The sequence below is a fragment of the Trichosurus vulpecula genome, chromosome 4 (genome assembly GCF_011100635.1).
Source record: "Trichosurus vulpecula isolate mTriVul1 chromosome 4, mTriVul1.pri, whole genome shotgun sequence".
Classification (NCBI taxonomy): domain Eukaryota; kingdom Metazoa; phylum Chordata; class Mammalia; order Diprotodontia; family Phalangeridae; genus Trichosurus; species Trichosurus vulpecula.
The window spans coordinates 252,759,712-252,779,606 of NC_050576.1; the positions used below are offsets into that span (position 1 = coordinate 252,759,712).

Below are 19,895 nucleotides of genomic sequence, written 5' to 3' on the forward strand. Positions count from 1 at the left end.
ACTCATATTAAGTAAACAAGACATTAATTATGATCCAACAAAGCAGCCTGAGAAGAAGTAGAGACATGTATAATCGGACTGCTTATGTGCTATGAAGAACCTCTCTATTTATGGGAGCCCTTTTACCCTTTGGATTGTAAACTGGATACCTTCCATAAAAATGTTAAACACATGTCATACATAAGTCTCACTCTTTTATGTCTTACTTAATATTAAAAAGGAAATAACCATCCAACAAAGTAAGCTCCATTATTCTATATATCAAGGAATTTTGAATGACTGGAGAAGGCCTTTTAAGGATCAATTTTGCTGAACCACATCAAATGTGTTTTTAATTGTCAACAAACCATAACCACAGTAAGATATTGACTTCTCTGCATCATTCTGCAGCTATGTCAAGATAAAGGTATAGTCTGCTATAGATTATTGTTTGTTGAAACAGCTAGCTGGTGAAGTAGATAAACTGTGGCACTTGCAGTTAGGAAAACCTGATTTCAAATCCTGCCTCACTCACCAGCTGTGTGACCCTAGACAAGTCACTTAACCTCTCTCAGACTCTTTCCTCATCTATAAAATGGGAATAATAATAATAATAGTGTCTACCTCTCAGAATAAAGTGAGATGACATATGTAAAGTGTTTTACAAATCTTAAAGCACCATATAAACATTGGCTATCTGTCTGTTCTCTTGTAGTTTCATCAAGGATTTCATATATGGGTATATGTGTATATATATATATACACACATATCACATATGTGTCATATGTGTATATATATGTATGTATTTCTCATAAAAAGTTGTACAGATAAGAAAGTAGATATATGGGTCAGTAGTTATTGATTTCCTGTCACTTGCTTCTTAAAAACAGCAAAAAAATTCATGCTTTTTTCCACCCTTAGTACCTTTGCATCTCTTCTAGATATCTTAAGAATCAGTGCCTTGATGCCTTCAAAACTGTGTCATTTCTAACAAAGATTGTATTGGGTATATTTGCCTTGGTCTGGCTACTCTTTCTGTGATTGTTTTCTTTAACAGCATTTCCCTTTTCTTATACAACACGCTGTGAGGTTAAAATCCAGTGGGGTAGCTCCAATGGAATTAATGAAGAAACCCATTTATTACAGAAATTCTTGCAAATCTTTTCCATTTTTTAATTTGTTGCTGTCCTCCCAGTTTCATCTTTAAGTGTCTTTGTGATAATCTAAGTTGGAACTTGTGCCAAGTTTTTTGCAAATTCATATTCCAATTCTGTGATTTTCAATGTTTTATACAATGGTCTAGCTCATAATCTTCCATCCTCCTCCTCCATAAGATTTTACAAATAAGTTTATGTTCTCAATTAGTATTGACCTTAGCTGACATATCTCCCTATTTGGTAAAGAAAATTAGTTTGTTAGTGGAAGAGCTTTCTGAGCACTTTTTGACTACTCATTGGGGCAATCTCTTTACATCAGTTAATTATGTAGTGCACAGTGATGGTTTATGTAAATGTCTCTCCCCTTTAGCCAGTTACCATTTTTCAGAACAATTTAAATAATTTTATCTTATTTAAGTAGGTCAGGCTTGGGTTTTTAATTGCTTGCTATATCCTCTTCTTATTTTTATTCTTTCTCCTAATTTGAAGAAACCAGTTGTTTTATGTTTATGAATATAGTCAACTTCATTTGTTTCATGATTTTATTCAGTGCTGGCCATGTCTGGTGCCTTCTGACTCTCTTCTTGAAGAGAGTCCTTTCTATGCAAGTATATTACATTTACAAATGTAAAGCTTATATCCAATTATGAAAGTATTTAGCTTCTTAGCTTTTTAATTGTAAGCCATTCTTTCCAAAAAATGCTTAATCCTCACCTCCTATGCCCACCTGTACTTAAAGATACTTAGTATTACAGTGTATGTTGGTTTACTTTGAAGGGGCTATTCAAACTCATTATAAATTTTCCATAGTTCATCTTCTCCAACAGATTTTGACGTTAGCTGTAATTATCTGAATATTAAACCAATCCTGAATTCCTGGTGTGAGTCCAATTTGGTAATAGTATATAATCTTTATGGAATGATTTTAGCCTTTTTGCTAAATACAGGAGTCAACTATTTGGTACATGTAAAACAATGGATATGAAGTCAGGAAAGCCAGAGTTCAAAACCGGCCTCAGATACCTACTAGTTGTATGAACCTGGAAAAATTATTTAGCAGCTTCATGACTCAGTTTCCTCATCTGTGAAACAGGGATAATAATAGCATCTATCTCCCAAGTTTGTGAAGATAAAATGAGGTGATATTTGTAAAGTGCATTGCAAACCTTAAAGCACTCTGTAATTGTTAAAGATAATTTTAAGGGGGCTATCTGCACCAATTTTTATTGATGATGTTGGTCTCTAGTTTTCTTTTTTTTTAATTTTGACCCTCCTTGATTTGTGTATTAAGACCATATTTATGTCAAGGAGTGAATTTGGTAAGATCTCTTGCTCTTTTGTAAAAATTTGTGTAATATTGGTATTAATTGTACTTTCAATGTTTTAGAAGTTTCATTTGTGAATCTCTCTGGTTCTGGTGTTTTTCCCCCTTCGAGAGTTCATCTATGGTTTGTTCATTTCTTCCTCTGAGTTGTTTAAATTAGGTATTTCTTCTTCAGTTAATCTAGGTACTTTGTGTGTTCTTTATAAAGATTCATTTATTTCTTTTGTGGGGGAGGCAATTGGAGTCAAGGGACTTGCTCAAGGTCTGAACTCACTATTTGAACTCAGGTCCTCCTGACTCCAGGACCAGTGCTCTATCCACTGCACTACCTGGTTACCTCAATATTCATTTATTTCATTTAAATTGTCATCTTACTGTCATGTAGTTGAAAAATGGTTTCTATAAATAGCCTTCTCAGTTTTTCCTTTTTAATGCTGATAATTTGTTTTTCCTCTTCCTTCTTTATAATCAAATTAGCAAGTTATTATCTTTTTTTCAAATAACTCATAGGTTTTTTTAAAAAAAGCTCATTATTTTGCTTTCAATTTTGTTAATCTCTTCCTTGATTTTTAGGATTTCTATTTTGATATTTAATAATTATTTTTCTAAAAGGTATTTGTTTTATACTTTTTTGGTTGCATGCCCAGTTTGCTTATCTGTCCTTTCTCTTTTTTGTTAATGAAAATGTTCAGTGACTGCTTTGGATACATCCCGAAAATCTTAGTATATTGTCTCATTGTTGTCATTAGGTATCTTTTCCATGATTTCTTCTTTGACCCACCAATTCTCTAAGATTAAAGTTACTTAGTTCCATTTAACTGCTTATATTTCTCAGGGGACTTTTTATTAATGTAATTTATTGCATTGTGGTCATTAAAGGTTATATTAGAAATTTCTGCATTTTTAAAATATGTTTGTAAGATTTTTTCCCTAAGACAAGATCAATTTTGTAACTATGACATTCATAAGTAAGAAATATGTACAGCTCTTTCTAGTCCCATTCAATAATTATCAGAGGTCTATCAAATTTATTTTTTTTTCTAAAATTCATTTCAGGTACTTAGATTCTTTTGTTTATTTTTTTGTTAAATAAATCTAGGAATGAAATGGGTACACTGAGGTTCCCCACTATTGTAATTTTTCTCTCTATTTCTTCTTTTACTTTATTTAGCTTTTCTTGTATGTATTTGGGTGCTGTGCCATTTGGTGCAATTATCTTCACAATGAACTTCTTGCTTCTACTTGTTATGAACCCTGAAATTCAAGAAAACCAGGCATCTTATAAAATGAGATTTCTTGTTCTCTTTGGATGCATGGTGAATCAAACTCTAAAAACTCCTTTATTTGTCTTCAAAAGAAGAACCTGTGATGTACACTTTTATTTAGCTACAACTTCTCCCTATAACCTCATTTCACTTAAAGTAGTAATGTCAATATCAGCATCACTTGTTTTCTCCAGTAATATGGCAAATCCATTGATCGTTGGACAAAAATCTCACATCTAGATTAACAACAGTCAAATTATGGTCTATGGATAATCTCTATGATTTTTCCCAACTCTCATACCTATTTATACAACTCTTCCACCACCACTGTAGACAAGAAGAGGGCCCACAAAGGTAAGAAGGTCATTCTTTTTTCATGGACTGTGATGGTCAAAAAATCCATAACCTACCAGCAAGCCTACTGGTTATGAGCCTTTCTGTGCTTAGCTAGGCTGGACATTGGACAGGAGGTACAATCTGCCAGAGGTAGCTACTCAAAATCTTATCAGAATGGTAGGAGTTACCAGAGATAGTGCTCTGTTGGCCTTGCCTTCAGTAATCTAGGATCACCTCTACACCATAATGGGTCATGAAAGGAAAGCTTTCATGGAACATTTATGGGAGGATGTCAATAGGAATTGCACGGGATGAGAAGGCATGAATGGGTTTTGATCTGCACCACTAGAGGGTATAACCACTTCACTGAGATCACATACCCATTTAAGTACCAAAATATAAAATTTACAAAGAAGTCACAAAGGAGAAGAGTGGCCACTGTCTATGTTTCTCATAACACTAAGCCTGTTCTTAGGTGGGTAATTAGCTCTTGTATTTATAACAGATAGTTACACTGCACTGAATGTGTGACTACCAAATTCTCATTTTAGTAGTGATGACTCAGAATGAAATTATGTATTCATGCTTCCATTCATTAAACTGTTTAACTTACAGCAGCTGCGTGTCAAATACAAAATCTCTGCTGCTTATTTGAGCCCAACATTCTATCTTAGATCTCATTCTTCCACTTAATATTTGTTAACACACACAGATTTTTCCAAAACTATTTTTCCTATATGCATGCAAATATCAAATGTTGCTGAAAATATTCTGAAAGTACAAAGGAAGATGATGAGCACTCCTTATTCATTTAGTAAGTGACTGCTGAGTCCCAGGTATTATGTTGGGCACTGGATATGCAAAGATGGGGACAAATAACAGTGCCTGCCATTAAGGGCCTTATACTAAATCAGTAAAGGCAATAATTACCCACAGAAGCCAATACAAAGTAAATATCATGTAATTTCTAGAGAAAGAGGAGGGAAGGATGCTTACAAAGGGGTGATCATGAGAGGCCTCTTGGAGGAATTGGTACTTGAGCTGAGCTTTGAAGGAAACTAAGAATTCTAAGAGGTAGAAGTGAGGAGGGAGTGTATTCTAGGCATGTGGGATATCATCTTCATAGACACAGAAGTAGGAGACAGAACATCATGTTTAAGGAATAGAAAGGATAGCTTGGCTAGAACACAGAGTGAATGAAGAGAGATAATATATAACATGCCTGGCTGTAAGCAAATTATAAAGGGTTTTATGTGGCAAATACACAAATGTATTTTTTATCCTTAAGAAAATATGGAGACAGTGGGGTTCCTTGGGTAAGAAAGGGACATATTAAGACCTGTGTTCTAACAATACCAATCTGTTAGCTGTGTGCAGTATGGATTGGAAAGGTGAAAGACTAGAAGCATTGAACCCTATCAGGAATCTGTTACAGTAGTCAAGGAAAGAGGTAACAAGGGCTGGTAATAGGTGGTGGCTGTGTAAGCAGAGAGGAGGACAGGTGTAATAGATGTTTTGGAGGTAGAATTGACAAGACTTGGCACCAGATTGGAAATTCTTGCTAAATGTGTTTGACAATAGAGCTCCTAAATGTCACTTCAGCTCATGCCTTCAGCTACCTCCAACTTTTTACTCTGAGGAACTGTCCACAGAAATAGTGCTGAACATGAGTAAATCCAATCTTTACACTGACTTCATGAAGTTTTCTAAATAGTGGCTTGATCTTTCCCTAATTAATCTTTCCAGATGAGTCCCTAAACAAATACAGCAAAGACAAACCTCTCTTAATTAAAATGATGCCTGCACTCCAGCAACTGACTCCTCTGTCAGAAACTTTAGCATCACAGGCAGAAGTCATATTAGAAACATAAGGATATGTCTGTGATAGCCACAGCTCAAGAGCAGATTAGAATTCATTCCTTAGAGTGTAGAACAGTAAAAGGAAGGCTTGATTGAGTGCTCAAGAATCTTAGAGCACAGAGACAAGCTATTCCATCATCTTCATTTTACAGATAAAGAAACAGAGAAATAGAGAAAGAGGTCAAATAAATTGACCAAGGTCATATGAGGAAGCAGAAATAAAGAAGCCAAATAACTAGACCAAGATCATATCAGTAACTCATAAAATTGATATTTGAAACTGTCTTCTATTTCTATGTTTAGCCCTATTTCAACCATGCCAGGCTGACTCTCAATGCCTGAATTTGAATCCTGGTGCTTCCCCCTTTCTACCTGTGCAAACTTGAACAAGTCACTTAACCTTTCTGAGCCTCATTTTACTAATTTGAAAAAGGAGAGCTTCGTGCTGAATCACCTCTAAGTTTCCCTTCCATCTCTAAGTCTATGGGTGTTCATCTCTCTCTTCTTTTTCTCTACCCTTCCACCTTTATTCCTTTCTCCTTCTTTGTCTCTGTTCTCTTCTTCCCCCTCTGTCTATAATTATTTCATAGTTGTGACACTCTCTCATTCTATTTCTCTCCTCTTTTCTGTCTTCTACCATCTTCTTTCCTCTTTTTTCTTTCATACATCCCTCAGTTCTCTATTTCTTATCTCCCTTCACTCTCTTTCTTCTCTTAATATCTTCTCCTCTCTTTCTCTTCTTTTCTCCAGGAAATATGGCCTTTATTTTCTTCTGCAGCTACCATTCACTGCTTCCCTAGGACCCAGAATTCTTCCCCTCCTAGTTCTCTACTCTAACCCTAAGCTCAGCAAATTCAATCCAAGAAACATTTATTAAACATCCACATCTAAAAGACTGATTTTTATCATTTTGGAATAAAAAATCAATAAAATAATGAAACAGTACCTGCCCTTACGGTGCTTACATTGGATGGGATTGCTCCAGCTTGCCATTCCTACCCAACTCCCCATCCTTTCCATTTTTCAGCTACTTTACTAGATACAGTGAAATAGTGGTATTGTAGTAGTGATTGACCATGGCAGTTGAGGGGAGGGGGCTTCTAGCAGAGTGGTATAAGTCACTCCATTGTGTCCCAACTAGTACATAATCATTGACCCACCGATCCTTCTGCTTACTTACAAAGAAGCCTCCTTCTCAGACAATTTATTCATCAATAAAAGATCAATGAAACATTTATAGTTTATTCAGTCTTTTGTATTATGACAATAAAAACTGTTTGGAAGATTATTAATAGTTCCTAGCAGTGCTTGCAGTAAGTAGTTTTTAATAACACATTTCTTTAACCTGAAAAATTCTAGTCATAAATCCCTGTATTTTCTTACTGTCTTATTTTGTGTCTATTCTGGGGATAATATGCAGGAGCATAAGAAATATAAGATTACAATAATTACTAACATTTATGTAGCAATTTAAGGTTTGTAAAGTGCTTTTTCCTATTATCTTATTTGATCCCCACAGCAACCCTGTGAGGTAGGTTCTAAGATTATAACCATTTTACAGATGAGGAAACTGAGGCTGAGAGAAGTTAAGTGACTTGCTTGGGGTAAGCAAATAGGGAAAGAGCTCAGGAGAAAAATGAAGGCTGGATATGGAAATTTGGGAAGAACATTCCTTTAGCCATTCCTTTGATCAAAAACATTCTGTCACTTCCTATTGCCTCTCATATCAAATTCAAACTTGTTAGTTTGGAATTTAAATCCATCCACAATCTAGCTTTGATCTGCTTTTTCAGCCTTATTTCATATTATTCCCCTTCCTGCACATGGCCATCCAGACAGCCTGAACTACTAGTGGTTTCCTAAATTCAATGTCCCATCTCCTGCCTAAGTACATTTGCACAAGCTGTTTTCTATGCCCCAGTCATACTCCCAACTCATCTCCATTTCCCAGAATTTTTAACATACTTCAAGGCTAAGGTCATATGCCACTTCCTTCATAAACCCTTATAAGATCGCCTTAACTACCAATACTCCTCCCTACTAACATCCCGTTACATTTGCTTATTTATGTATATGTTTTATCCCCCTAGTAGAGTATAAGTTCAATGAGTTCAATTTATGCCTTTAACTCCAGCATTTATCAAAGTTCCTGGACTACTGTAGGTGATTTTTTTTAATTACATCTAACCTAATTGCTTTGACTGCTTATGGAATGTAAGCACTAGAAAATACCAAACTAATCTAGCATATGACTGAAGTAGAATTTCTACTACAATGTACTGAACAAGTAGTCAACTGGCCTCTGCTTAAACACATCCAGTAATGGAAAACTCAATTTTCCACAAAAGTAACCCATCCCACAGTTTGACATTAGTTCTTTTCTATATTGAGTCCCAAATTGCTTCTCAGTGACTTCACAGAATCACAGAATTTCAGAGTTGGGTGGTCCCTCAATGCCCCTGTAGTCTAACTCACATTTCCATCCCTTGAACATATTTCTAACCTCTGAAGTTACATAGAATTAGGGAAGAAAACACCCCTTTCCCATGCCAGTCCTTCAAACATTTGGAAACAGTTATCATGCCCCTCAACCACGAACTCATCTCTTATTCAGGCTAAACATCCCCATTTCTTCAACCTCTCCTTCCCATGGCATGGTATCCAAACCTTCCCATCCAAGTTTCCCTCCTATGATCATACTTCTGTTGGACAATGTCCTTCTTAAAACATGTTGCTCAGAGCTAAATAAAATCACGCAGTAGTGTGGTCTGAGCAGCACAAAGCACATTGTGACTAGGATTTCCTTAGATTTGATGCTATTTTCCTGTTTTCTTATTTACTATGGTAAACCAAGCAAAAAACTGGATATCAAGAGACTTTCATTCTAGTGTCAGCTATGCTATTAATCAACCCATCAATCAAAAAGCCTTTATTAAGCACCTAATATTGCTGGGGGCAGGTAGGTGTCATAGTGGATAGAACACTGGGCTTGGAATCAGGAAGATTTATCTTCATGAGCTCAAATCTAGCCTCAGATATTTACTAGCTGTGTGACCATAGGCAAGTCACCTAACTCTGTATGCCCCAGTTCTTCATCTGTAAAATGAGCTGGAGAAAGAAACTTCAAACCACTAATTTCTTTGCCAGGAACACTCAAAAATAGGATTACAAAGAGTCAAACATGACTGAAATGCTTCATCAACGACAACAAGAAAATGTGCCAGAGATTGTACTAGGTGCTGTAGACACAAAGACAAAATGAAATGGTATGTGCACTTACCATGTGCCAAGTTATGGGGGATACAAATACATGTTTAAAGGTACCTTCCCTCAGGGAGCTTATCTTTGACTAGCGCAATATCTACACAGGTAAGTAAATAATTCAATTCATTAGGCATTTATTAAGCATTTGCTGTGTGCTTGATACTAAGGATGCAAAAAGAAAAATTAAACAGTCCTTGCCCTCAAAAAGCTGAAATTCTTCTGGAGAAATAAAACATGTAAGGAGATAAGTAATAAAAACTATATACAAAGTAACTAGCCTTTTTCCCCCTTGGGTGGTGGGAGATTGGAGCGAAGAAAATGAATACTTGATAATTGTACAAATGAATTTTTAAAAGTAATTACAAATTAATTTGGGGGCCAGAGGGTACACTAATGACTACGGGGAACAGGAAAGGACTTGTATAGTATGTAACAACTGAGTGATTCCTTTAATGGAGCTGTGAATTTCAAGAGGCTGCAGTGAGGAGGGAATGCATTCCAAGCACAAGAAACCATCTTTACAAATGTGTAGAAGCAGGAGATAGGATGATATATGCAGGAAACAGCTAGAAAGCCAATTGGACTGGAATGGAGATTGTGTGAAGGAAAATAATATGAAATTCACCTGGGAAGAACCATATTGTTGAAGGATTTAAATGCCATGGTCAGCATTCTGCATCTGCTCCAAGAAGCAGCATGGCTAGTGAATAGGGTCAGCCTTGGAGTCAGGAAGGTATGGGTTCAAGTCCTGCCCTGATACATACTGGCTGGGCACCACATGACTTCTCAGTGTCTACGCTACTGTCTAACACTATGTTTCAGAGAAAGTGCCATTAGTGAAAGGAGTTCTCTCATCTGAGAAACTCCCTATACCAACAAGATCATAAGTCTAATTCCTATCTGTGGGGTAATAGAAAGTCTGAAGATTTTTGAATGGGAAGGTGACCTGTCAGATCAGTTTCAGAAATATCAATTTGGCCACTCTGTGGAGGATGAACTGAAAAGGGGAGGATTGAAAGCAATTTGGCGGTGACTGCAATAGTCAGAGTCTGAATACAGTAAAGAGGCTGTGGGAATGTAAAGAATCTAACAGATGCTTAGAATTGTTGATATAAACTCTACAAGAATCAGCTTCCCATGAGATACATTGAGGTGAAGAGGAAGCAGGCAGAGTTAAAGATGATCCTCAGGTTTCAAACCTGGGTGACTATAAGGATGGTGGTGCTATTTGTTGGCAAGAAGGAAGTCAGGAGGACCTGGGTTTGTATAATATCACTAGATATGTTTTTATAATTTGACATCAGTTCATTAATCAATTTACTCCAAATGTGGTTCACCTAAATCTATAGTCATCCAACCAATATTTCTTCAAATGTTTATGAAGACAAATGTCAAATGCCTTGCTAAAATCAAGATAGATTGTCCTTTTTGTTATTGTTCTACAAGTGTAAGATCGTAATCACACTAAGAACTAGATATAATATCCAACACTTACACTTACACAATAAAGTTTGCAAAGCACATAACATAATTATTTTTGATATTTATGTTCTTCATACACACTCAATTGGGTATGAAAATCTATCTTACCCTACAGGAAAGTAGAGGGGAAGGGGATAAGAGAGGTGGGGATGATAGATGGGAGGGCAAATGGGAGGAAGGGGCAATCAGAAACAAATATTTTTGAGGAGAGAGAGGGTCAAAGCAGAGAATAGGATAAATGGGGACAGAATAGGATGAAGGGAAATATAGTTAGTCTTTCACGACATGACTGTTATGGAAGTGTTTTGCATGACTACACATGTATAACCTATATTAAATTGCTTGCCTTTTCAATGAGGGTGGGTGGGGAGGGTAGAAGGGAGAGAATGTGGAACTCAAAATTTTAAAAATGAATGTTGAAAACTGTTTTTATATGCAACTTGGAAATAAAATATACAAGCAATGGGGTAGAAAAAATTTATCTTACCCTACAGGAAAATAGAAGGGAAGGGGACAAGAGAAGTGGGGGAGGGGGTGATAGAAGGGAGGGCAGATTGGGGAAAGAGGTAATCAAAATGCACACCATCTTGGGGTGGGGAGAGGAGAGAGATGAGGAGAAAATTTGGAACTCAAAATCTTGTGGAGGTGAATGTTGAAAACTAAAAATAAATTAATTTGTGATATTTGTGCTCTTGGAAGGGCCAGAAGATTTGAGAATGATTTTGAGTACCAGCCATAAGAAAATGAAGTCCTTTCCAGATAGAGAACCAAAAATTGGAAGGAGTAGAAAAAGAAAAACGTCACCCTACCAGCCTAACCTGAGCGAAATTAGTTTTGTTTTTGTTTCTTTCAACTTCCAACTGAAGCACCTACATTTTTTGACCTTGTCTTTGCCCCAGATACTCCTCCATAAAGCAGATCTGGAGTCATGAAACATAGATTTCCAGATAAAGGGATATTTGTTCAAAAATCTGGACCCATTTAAAAAAAAGTGGAAAAATAATAATAATACAACTACAAAGTACCAACTTCCATCTGGTCACTCACAACCAAGTGCATATTCTAGTCTTTTTCTAGAGCAAAGGGAAATCCTCATTCCGTAAGTGGAATTCCCAGTTTTTTAAGTCTTTGTCTTAGAGATTGGGATCTAAATATGCTTCTAAAACACAAAAAGACCAGGATAATTCCATAAAATGGTGTTTCTTGTTCCTTTCTGAACCATGATTTGTTCCATGAATTCCATAGGGCATGAAAATATATCTTTTTTCTATATACACCTTGACTCCATATTGCATTTGCAGCTCTTAAGCTCCACCCCCTTAAAGCTGACCATTCTGTTTCCATGGTAACTGCTATATAAGTAATGTCTTTGGGGAAAATGGGGGGGGGGGAGAAGAGAAGACAAGGACAAAAGACTGTTTAATAAAAACCAAACCTCAAACTGAATTCAAAAGCAGAGAATTAAAACCAAGTCTGCCTTATAGTGAGGTTGTGCAAAGTTTTTTTGGTTTGCTTGTTTATGTTTCTTATGCTCCCTACTCTGGAAAAGGACCCTGTAACTTCTTGGTCGTTTGGCTATTCTGGATATTTGGAAGACCAGCTCAAACCCGGGTAAGAAAAGTCTCTCCCATGTCCCGGAATCCCACGTCTACCTAGCCATTCATAAAATCAACATGTAGCACCCACAGGCAGCCCCGCTACCAAAAGTGGCTTCTTTTTCATTGGAACAACGAATGCCTGAGATCCGATTGGTCCAGCTCTGCCTGGATGCTGGGGTTGCCAAATCACTGAATATGCGTGTTCTCTGTCTGTTTACGGTCTAATGGGCGGGTCAGCACCCAGCGTGTTACATATGGTGAATACCGATACCTCGGCTTCTCTTGGCCTTCCTGTTGAGGAAATGGTGGAAACTTTTCCCACCTGGATATATCCACTTCCTTGACGCTCCAGTCCTCGGCTGTATGGGAAGCTGCGAAGGGAGGGCGGTATTACTGTTCCCTGGGGATTGTTTGTGTCTTCTAAGAATGGCGTTTGTTTCCAAGTGCCTTTATTTTCCACGGCAGGCAGGTCTGTTTGATACGTAAGGAAGATTCGCAAATCTGATCCGCTAGGTAGTGGTCTCTCTACCTTAAAGAAAACGTTTGAGCGCAGCCTCTCCCCACCCCCCATCACCACCACCCCCTTTCCTTTTTTTTTAAATGTGAGAATTTGAAAGCAGTGGGTAAGAGCCGCTAAACCTATCAGAGCCAGGCTACCACACAGCCTATTACGGTATTAAATAAAAACAGAAACAGCATGCCCATCATAGGCTAATCAAGCCTCTCTCCTGAATGCTTTAAACCCAGGCTGCAGCCGCCTCCACGCAGCTCCCAAGAACTCATTCCAGGCATGGCTGTCTAAGGGCGCCCGTCTCTCCTGTTGTCCTTCCAAACTCTTTCAGGCATTTTGATCCCCGGGGTGTTGCAGCCCCCGAGGTCCCAGGGGTTGTGCCATGCAAGGTCCAGACTGCCTGGCCGCTATGTCAGCGTGGAGCAGCCGCGGAGGGCGGCCTGGAGGGTTCCCCAGGGTCGCTGCTTATTAACCATTCCGCGTGGCTTCCTCCGGAGGAAGATGTGACAGCTCGCCCGAGGTAGGATTTGCTTGGCAAACAAAGGCGGCAGCGGCGGGTGCCGGGCGGCGGCTTGTGAGGTGGGCATTGTCTGAGCCGAGCTGATCAATTGCAGCCGGACTGGTCAATTTTAGCCGAGCTGGTGAATTACAGCTATGTGCTGCCCTGGCTGAAACGCAGAGGGGAACCCGGGGGCCTCCTTGGGGGTCCAGTGAGAAACAGAGGAGGCAGGAGCAGCGGGACAGAAAGAGGATTGGCAGTGGGAGAGAGCGAGGCTTTAGAAAACTGATGCTTCGAGGATCAGCTGGCTGCCGCCTCTTGGGGTGCTCCCGGAACACCCCTCGTTACTTTGCCCCTGGACTAGAAGACGTAGAGGTCATGCAGGAAAAAGCGCGCCCCTTTTCTTCCCTGCTAGTCAGGCTGTTGGCTAGGCTGAGTGAGGAGTTAGCAGGGGTCGAGGGGGGAGGGGGGCGTTGCGGTGGGGGAGAGAGCAGCGAGATCGTGAGATTCCTGAACTGAAAGAGGTTGGGAGGGGGTAGAGAACCAGATGCCCTTTAGACTGGAGACCTGTTAGCTAAGAAATAGGCTTTCGCACGGTCATTCAGTGAGCTTAGGAATATCCTCTGCCATCAGTTAAAAGGGGGAAACCCGGGCAGTCAGTGCTGTAATCCCCGAGACAGAACTATTTGAATTTTACCTGATCCGAAGGATATGCCTCCATCCATTTTGCATACGGACTTCCTAGTCCGCACTGTTTACTCTCATTGTTTGGACAGACTAAAATAAGAGTTTCCGACTAGAGGGAAAAACCAGGGGTTTTCTCCGTCCTGGCTTCTCTCTCTTTTGCTTTCAAACAACTGCCCGACTGCAGATGGCAAGGAGAATTTTGTTAGACATTTCTGGGGAACAGAACCGAAGCAAGAGTCTGTCTCTCCTTGAAAGAGGGATGGACGAATGTGTTCTCAGAGTACAAGGGAAAATCAAGTGATTTGCAAAGGAAAGTTACACACCTTGACGCAATTGTGTTTTCCATTTTGCCTAAGTTGACAAGGAAATGTCAAGCGATAACAGGGAATGGTGATATCCCAAATATGACATGTTCTGGGCTGTGAGTGTGAGGATTTGTCATTGCCTTTGACCCTCACCACAGAGAAATAGCGAAAACACAATGAATGATTTCCGTGACACTTTTCAATCTTCAGCGTTCAAAAACATTGCTTTGGAAAAGTTGGCTTCTGAACAATGATAAAGATACTTCACTGGATAGGATATTTAAAGAATAGCAAATTATCCTCTTTTGCTGCTTCTCTAATTCCTAATAATGTCTTTTTTGCTAAAAAAAAAATACAAAAAATAAAAACCCTTGTGCTGAATTGAAGGTGAAATATTATCTTTACTCTTCTTTCCTCCCTTAATGTCTCTTTGTGTGCAGGTTGTGCGTTTGTGCATGGAAATGCTTGTAATATTTTATTTTGATTTTTGAACGACAAGTGGTGACAGATTATGCTGAGCTATACGTACTGTCTCAGCCAGTCCTCCTGTGATGGATAGCATTTGGTTTTGAGATAACAGTCAGTTCAGATGACCTATGTCACCTACGCTGTGGCTGTGGAACATACTGCCTTAGCCTTAAACTGGATCTGTGACCTTGGCCTCACAGGCACCATGCTCTAGCAAACTGAGCCTACTCTCCCAAAATATACATATGTGTGTGTGTGTATACATATATATTATATGTATATAATATATATATGTATATATATATACACATGTATATATCCAAAGAAAAGGCAGTATGGTATAGTAGAGAGAGAGCTAGCCTCTGAGCCTAGAAGACCTGGGTTCTAATCCTGCCTTTGACACATGGCTAGCCAATGAACATTTCTGTAAAAGAGTAAGCTATGGGGCAAGTACTGACCTGGGCAAGTTTTCTCACTTGGGAGGTCCCTATATCAATGAAATAATAGGTCCAGTCCCTGTCCCATATGCACACACACACACACACACACACACACGCGCGCACACATATACACATACACATACACATACACATACACACACACACACATATATATATATATATACACTAGCATCCTAGATCTCCAGTTGAGAGACATTGTGGTTAACCCAGGAAGAACTGGATTCAAGTCCTGCCCCTAATACATACTAATTGTGTGGCTGACCAGGGCAAGTCACTCAGCTGCCCAGTGCCCCAGGCAACTCACTTGTAGACCAGATATAAGAAGGAAGGTTTGGAGTCAAAGAATTTATACATTCAATTCCAGCTCTGCCACTTACTACCTACTTAACTTTGAGCAAATGTCTGCCTTCTCTGGATCTCAGTCCACATCCGTAAAATGAGTGGCTGGACAAGAGGATAGTAAAACCTCTTCCAACTCTAAATTGGTGATGCTATGATCCTAAATTAGAGACAGCTTATCAAGGTGGACAGATTTCCCATGCCAGGGACTCCCATACCTATGAGATCACAAATCTATTTTAAAGGAAAAGAAACAATGAAACACTTAGAGCTGGAAGGGACCTTAGAGGTCTTCTATTCTAACCCTAACATTTTACTGATGATCTAACACACTAGAAAAGCTGAACTTGCACCTAAGGGGCAGAGAGCCAGGATTTTAACCAGGTACTTGGACTCTAAAGTCAGTGATCTTTCCATTGTACCACATTGCCTCTTGCCTGCCTCCCTCTCCCTCTCCCTCCCCCTCCCACTCTTCCTCCCTCACCTCCTCCTTCCCCTCTCCCTCTCCCTCTCCCCCTCCCACCTCTCTCTCACTCTGTCTCTGTGCATTATCTCTCTGTCATCTCTTTCTGTCTCCATTTCAGTTCATTTCTCTGTCCATCTGTCTATCTCTCTCTGGCTTTCTCTCAGGCTCTCTGTCATCTCTTTCTCTCTCTTTTTCTCTCTCTCCCCCCTTCTCTCACTCTCTCCCTCTTCTCTCATCCTCTTTCTTTTCTCCCCTTCTCCTCTCACTCTCTCCTCCCTTTCTCTCACCACCTCCTCTTTCCATTGTGAAAAGCTGATAACACCACACTGTTCCACTCACTGCTACACTAGCTTCATTAAAAAAAGTCTTTCAGCCTGCCAGGCTCAGTGAATTAACTTTGATCTCAATCATATCAAATATTTCTTTTCAAAGGAAAGTCTCAGGTCCTTTAAGTCTACCCCTGTGGCCTACAACAATATTATTTTGGCTATAGTGATGCTGACAACAAATCACAAACTACGAGATTTATTTGTCCCATAGACAACACCAATAACACAGGTCGGTGGGATGGCAACACCAGAATATGTTAAAGATACTGCTTCTCGTCTCTAGAGTTTGTATCCAAGTCTATATGCACACAACATCAAAAAGGAAGAGGGAGAGATGGCATTACCTTTGTTTGTTTATGCCATGAAGATGACCAGATCAGATAATTAGATTTTTTTGAAACAAAATTCGAAACACTTTGGGTTCAGAATTCATTCAGCTGGTTATTTATTTCATAGATTTCTGACTTCTTCAGTGTCTGAGTTGTCTTCTCCAAGGTATGTCTCAAGTCCTCCCTCATCACCTTGATAGTCTTTGAGAGAGACTGTGGCTGGAAAATCCATCAGCCTGGAGACAAGTCTCCCCAACGTTAGGCTAGACCCCAGAAAATGGTCATATAGTCTCTATATCTTTCCAGTTTGTTAGGACTTGCCAATGCTTAAGCCATGCTTTATATATTTGGGATCCCATAGATGCCAGCACACCATGACAGGGTATGACATCTAGCTTTAATAAAGTATTGATAGTTTTCATCCATAAAAGTGAAACCCCCAACCTCATTTTCTCTCTGCTATATTTAGCAAAGAAAAACCACCAATCTACTCAATTAAACTGAACAGAAATAGTGATATTTAGAGGTGGAAAGGACACTGAGAAGCAGTATAGCTCAGTGAATAGCATATTGGACTTGGAATTTTAGAAGGTGAGGGTTTGAACCCTACCTCAGGCATGTACTAGGTATGTGAACTGTGTTACTCAAGCAGCATGATACAATGGAGACAGCATTCACTTCGGAGTCAGAGGACCTGGATTCAAATCCTGCCTCTGGTATTTACTGCCTGAGTGACATTGGCTAAGTCATTTACAGCTTCCCTGGGCCTCAATTTCCTCATCTGTAAAATGAATGGGTTGGACTCGATGGCCTCTGAGATATTTGCCTGCTCTAGCTCACTGATCCCATCACTCTGGGCAAGTCCTTTTATGGCTCTGAGCCTCAGTTTCCTCATCCATAGAGGAACAAATGAGAATATATGGAAGCAGTTTCGAAACACTAAAGTATCATATAAATACCAACTTTTTATTAATAAGCCATCTAGTCCAATGCCTTCATTTTAAAGGGATGGAAGCCAAGACCCAAAGAAGGTAGGTGTACCACAGGTCACACAGGAAACAAATCCAGGACTCAAACAGAGGTCCTCCTACTCCCAAATTGCTGGTGTACCCTAGTACCTCTCCACTGTACTGTACTCCACTTTGAAATAAGGAGACTAAGGGGCAGAGTAATACAACAGAAAGCTTGGAGACAAGGAATGTAAGGGATCTGAGTTCCAGTATTGGTTCTGGCCATTAATGGCCTGTATGACTATGGATAAGTCGTTTCTCCTCTCTACATTACTCCTCTGTAGAATGAGGTTGGATTGAATGAATTCTAGGGTACCCTTGCAGCTCTGACATTTTCAGATCTTATGTAAAGCTCCTCATTATCATCATTTCCGTAGTTACTGTATGAAGTATTACCATAATGGTGGTTGGGCATATGGAGTAATTGTTGAATCCTCTCTCCTCTTTCTTTGCCTCTTCTCCCACCACAGTAACTAAATCCTCTTCTTCCAAGGGAACTCTAAACTCTGCTCCTCACCCTCAGGTCTACAGTCCTGCCTGTTATTTCCTAGACTGCCACAGCCTTCTCCCCTACAGGAAACTGAATCAAACTGTAATGATAAAACACACCATGCATGTCAGGCCTCCTGACATCTTCAGCAAATGTCCTTGAGTCAATACTCTGCCTGCTCATCCTTGATTGCTAAGCTCTTTGGTCAGTTCCCACTGTCAGAGCAGAACAGGGAAATAGGACTCAATTGGCAGCTGCCTTCTCTCCCTCTTTCTGTGTTTCTTCCCTCCCTTCCTCCTCTTTGCCACTTCTCTCATCTAGGAAAGAATCACAAGATAGGTGAGTTGGAAGAGACCTGTGACACCAGCAAGGATGCCCTCCACATGCCTTCTGACAAGGGAGCTTGTAGCCTCTGCTCCAAATTGCCTGTGGAGTAAGAGTCTGGGGCAGCTCTAAAGATGGTGAAAGTTTGTTGCTTTCATTAAATCTTGCACCTTCTGGGGCTAAGCAGGACAAAAAGAGTTATTTTTCATCCTTTCAAATACTTTAAGGCAGATATCATGCCATCTTACTCAGGCACCTTCTTTTCTCTTCTGAGGCTAAACATTCCTAATTCCAAGAGAGACAGATAGAAACGTAGACCACACACAGAGGCAGAAGCAGAGATACAGAGAGGAAAGGAAGGAGGGAGGGAGAGGGGGGCATGGAGCAGGAAAAATTGAGGAAAGGGAGGGAGAGAGTAAGAAAGAGGAGGGGAGAGTGGGTGGAGAGGAGAGAAAAAGAGAAAGGTGATAAAGAGACAGAGAAGGAGGGAGATGTGGAGGAAGGAAAGAAGAGGGAAGGAGGGAAAGAGTAAAAGAAAAAGGGAGAGAGGGAAGAGAAAAAGAGAGGGAAGAATGGATAGAGATGGAGTGAGGTAAGGAAGTATGGAGGAAGGAAGGAGTGAGGGAGAGAGAGAGAGAGGAATAGAGGTCAGGAGAGAGAGAAAGAGAGGGACAGAGAGAAGGAAAGTACAAGAGAGGAAGGAAAGGGAGGGGGATTGAGAGACGGAGAGAGAAGGAAGAGGATAGGGAAAGAAAGAAAGAGGGAGAGGGAAAAAGGAGGGGGAGAAAGTGAAGAAGAGAAAGATAGAGAAAGAGAGAGAGAGAGAGAGAGAGAGAGAGAGAGAGAGAGAGAGAGAGAGAGATGACACAAGCTAATAGTGGAAGGAAGATATGGATGTAGATAATTACCATAAAAGGAAGAATGGAATAAGCAAATGTTTTAGAAGAAATGTGATGAGATCACCTTGGGGTGTTGCAGAGAGGTCAGGGAAAGGCTCCATAGAGAAAAATGGCTTCTGAGTTGATCCTAGAAAAAAGGAAGAGATTTCACCAGTCAGAAATCGAGTTCAGAAGATTAAATGAGCATAAATCCACAGAGAGAAGAGAGGGTAGAATGAGAACTAGGGGCCCCAAGTAGGCCATTTGGGCTGGCCCACAGCATGCATGAAGTGGGGTAGGATGGGATATGGGTGGAAAGATAAATATGGGTCCAGTTGTGAAGAACCTCGGTGGCCAGGATCAGGGGGTTATACTTTAGTATACTTTAGTATGGGGAATCACTGGAGGTTTTTGAGTAGCAGGCTGGGGAGATCATAGTGATACATCAGTCAAAGGTGTCACATGTTTAAGGTCTTGGGGCTAAAACTATCTTGAAGACAGATCTCATGTTGGTCCTTCACCAGCCTGTTTTC

At 39.8% G+C, this 19,895-nt stretch overlaps 1 protein-coding gene across 1 annotated transcript in view; it reads left to right on the plus strand.

Annotated features, from left to right (window-relative positions):
• Positions 1-13,025: 13,025 nt before the first annotated feature.
• Positions 13,026-19,895, plus strand: part of KCNMB2 (potassium calcium-activated channel subfamily M regulatory beta subunit 2) — a gene marked incomplete in the record, with an annotated part of 286,588 nt that continues 279,718 nt past the window's right edge. The window contains 1 exon segment of the mRNA XM_036753732.1: positions 13,026-13,297.